Here is a 4,048-nt window from a genome sequence, read left to right as displayed (position 1 = left end):
CCGATACACGTCTCACCGCTCCATGCGCCAAGCCACGCCCTCCTCTGTGCTTTTTAGTCCCTTTCTTTAAAATTGACAGCCCAGTGATAATATCAAAATGACTGTATGTCATTTTGGTGTCACCCCTCCAATGGTGTCACCCTGGTGTGGGCCGCACCCCTCTTGTGACACCACTGTATAGACTATTTATAACAAAGCAAAGGAGATACTAGGGTTGCCACCTTTTCATCAGGTGAAACCCGAACACTCTATAACACTCTGTATATTGTTGTACAATATAGAGGAGAGTGCGAGGAGATGCAGTCAGGAGAAAGAGCAAGGTTGGAGCCCTAATGTCTCCAGGTCGCCTGGTGGCCTGTGTAGGCTCTCATATGGGCTATGCGACTCTCAGTTGGGCTATTCGATTTTCAGGTGGGCTGTACGATACTCAGGTGGGCTGTGTGACTCTCAGGTGGGCTATCTGGGCTATGGTGTCTCACCCATGGTCTGCAGGCGGGCAGCACGGTGTCAGGGAGCCGGATGAGGAGAAGGCAAACACAAATGCGGCTCCCAAGGTCCATGGCAAGCGCGATCCTGGGCAGCCGCATCTGCCTGAAACCCGGATCTTCCTTTGAGCTGCGGGCACCTGTAAACAGGCACAGGCTGCCCGCAGCTCAGAGAAAGATCCAGTTTCAGGCAGATGTGGCTGCCCGAGATCAGAGACATTTGCCGAGGTCCTCAGCAGCCACATCTGTCAGAAAATTGAAAGTACCTGTGTCAGCACTGAGTGTCTTGTGTCCAGGTTCCCACTGGCTGGAAACCTGGACAGAAGACTCCAAAACCGGATTGTCCGGGTGAAAACCGGATGGGTGGCAACCCTATGTTAAAGGCTCAATGCATAAAGCTTTTAAACAAAAAATATAAAGTATCTTTGTTTTAGCCATGTGACTTTTAACATTTAACTGCACTGAACTGAGAATAACTGTCATTTAAACAAAATAACTATCCTTACTCAAGTGTGTTAAACTTGTGAAAATAGCCTATTCTGCTACATTCACATAGAGACAACACCAGGGTAAGAATCCTTATTTCCAACAAAATCATTCATTTCAGCTGAGTTTTGCAGAGTTGAGCAGTATCTCGTGTGGTTAAGCTGTGCGGTTTCTCGCACCGTTTTCCTGTGATTGATACCTCATTGTCTTTTTGTTTAGCGTTAGAACACTTGTCACCTTCTTTGAGTTCTGGCGCGACGGCAAAGCAATATAAGCCAAAGGTTGGACCTGGTCTCCAAATCCTTGGCAATACTTGGTATGCCAACTCAGTGCTGCAGTGTCTCACCCACACTGCCCCACTCACGGATTACATGCTGACCCATCAGCATTCCCAGACTTGTAAGTATGGCTCAGAACAACTTTACACCTCTCATAGCTGTTGGGTCATTGTTACTCTCATACAAAGATAACTTGCTGCTGTTAACAGTCAATCCTAACTGCTATTTAAATTCATGATTTCTATGATCTATGAAGGTAAGGGAAACATACAAAATGGAAGAATTTGCAGGCTTTCCTGAGTATATATGGTTGTGAACTTTTTCCTTTATCTGTTTGTTAATCTGGTTTATCCATTTTTCAGGCGAGTGATGAGCAGTGGTACCTGATGAATGATTCACAGGTAACTCCAAGCGACAATAAGACGGCCCTAAACCAGGAGGCTTATCTGCTCTTCTACAGGAGGTATGCTTTTTGACAACATTATTTGTTCTGCAACTAACTTTGACCTTCGATTTCCTGTTTTGTGTCATTTCATATTACCATAACAATTTCTTGTTTTATCTTTTACAGAGCACCAACTAAAGCCTGCAGACCACAACCTTCTAGAAGCTGCCGGAGGGCCAAATCTCCAGATGACAGAATTGTCACGCCACCAACTAAGGCCTGCAGACCACGACCCTCTAGAACCTGCCGAAGGGCCAAATCTCCAGATGACAAAACACAGAGAGCCAGGCAGGGCAGTTCCATGGAACGCCCTGCCAAAAGGATGAGGACAGACTCTGCCTCCAAATCTGTGGTCCACCAGAGAGAGACAAAGGCAGAGTCTGCCAAGACTGGATTATTCAGAAAGAGCATTGCCCAAAAAAAGAAAACTAGAAAAGAGAGATCAAGAGGAGGAGGGCGGTGGATTGCCTGGCTTGAAACGCCGAGCCAGGAGAACAGCTACAAATCTAGTCCAGAGTAAGGAGTCAAGGGGCGGCACAGTGGCTTAGGTGCTTGCACTTATTCCATGCAGCAATGGGATCCTTGGTTGTAATCTCAGCCAGGGCCCTATCTGCATGGAGTTTCAATGTTTTCGATGTGTTCGCCTAGGTTTCCTTCCACACTCCAAAGACATGCTGATAGATAAAATTGGCCCTAGAATGTGTGTATAAATTGTCTAAGCATATTTGTTATCACATTTTGCATCCCCGTCCCATACCCAAGTAATTGGGAAGGGTTGAGGAAAAGCCTGGATGCCTACTTCGTAAAAATTGCAAAAGACGATTCTATGGAGAAAGGCTTTAAAGGTTATCTGGCATTATACCCAGAGAGACAGCCCATAAGATCACTGAAAGTCGGATACGACTCATCGGATATATACCGGTGAAACTCGAATAATTAGAATATCATGCAAAAGTAATTGCAGTAATTGCTGCAAAAGGGGCCCAAACCAAGTACTGAGTACATACGCATGCTTGTACTTTTCAGAGGTCCGATATTGTTCTATGTACAATCTTTGTTTTATTGATTGCATGTAATAATCTACTTTTTTGAGGTTGTGGATTTGGGGTTCTTGGGGTTTCCATGAGCTGTAAGGCATAATCATCACAATTATGACAAATCACGGCTTGAACTATCTTGCTTTGCATGTAATGAGTCTATCTCATATATTAGTTTCACCTTTTAAGTTCCATTAGTGAAATAAATGAACTTTGCACGATATTCTAATTATTCGAGTTTCACCTGTACATACATATACTAAGGTTCAGGAAGGAATGCATCCCTTAATGGAACTAATCCGATTCCAATTTATTTAAGTTTTTCACCTTCCTTTGGATTTGCTTAGGGTGAAGAGTTCTCAAGATTCCTCCTTTAAGTATAATGATCCAGGGAATTATCCGATCACCTTCAAGGGGTCAGGAAGGAATATTTTTCAATAATTAGAAGAAATTAGATTTCTATAGTAGATTTTTTACTTACTCTGGATTAGCTTGCTTTAGTATGTGTGTCCAAATTACATAGTTACATAGTTAGTCAGGTTGAAAAAAGACACATGTCCATCGAGTTAAATCTATAGAGATATGAGAAAAGAAAACCCTAAAACAGAACGCTATGCCCCCAATTACCCACTGTTGACCAAGTGGTCTTTAACCACTTCAAGACCAGGTGTTTAGACCCCCTTCCTGGCCAGGCCATTTTTCAGCATTCAGCGCTGCGGTACTTTGACTGACGTTTATTCCGTCATGCAGCGCTGTACTGAAATGAATTTTATACCATTTTTTGGGGACAGATAGAGCTTTATTTCGGTGGTATTTAATCACAACTGGGGTTTTTATTTTTTACTATAATTAGGAAAAATTACAGAAAATTTGGGGAAAAAAAGGTTTTTTTAACATTATTTAAGCCAGTTTTCTATCCAATTACAGATTGAATACTCTATACCTACTGACCTTAACTTATACATTAGCCGCATGTGGGGAACTTTGTCAAACGCTTTTGCAAAGTCCAAGTATACATAGCCATTCCTCTGTCCAATTTATTACTCACTTCCTCATAAAAAGAAAGTAGGTTTGTTTGACAACTTCTGTTTTTTCTGAATCCGTGCTGACTAGGGATGCACCGATACCACTTTTTTAAGACCTCAAGTACTCACCGATATCAATTACCTATACTTTTTCTTAAAGGGACAGGTCACATTTTTTCTAAAGCAATACAAAATCATGATTTTAGGTCAGTTTCTTAATATTATGAAGAACATGAACATGAAATGAACATGAAATTAATATTTATCATGCCATTGCTAACTAAGGCTTGTA

Source organism: Nanorana parkeri, unplaced genomic scaffold (genome assembly GCF_000935625.1).
Source record: "Nanorana parkeri isolate BGI_ZX_2015 unplaced genomic scaffold, ASM93562v1 scaffold903, whole genome shotgun sequence".
NCBI lineage: Eukaryota > Metazoa > Chordata > Amphibia > Anura > Dicroglossidae > Nanorana > Nanorana parkeri.
This window is presented reverse-complemented; position numbering follows the sequence as displayed.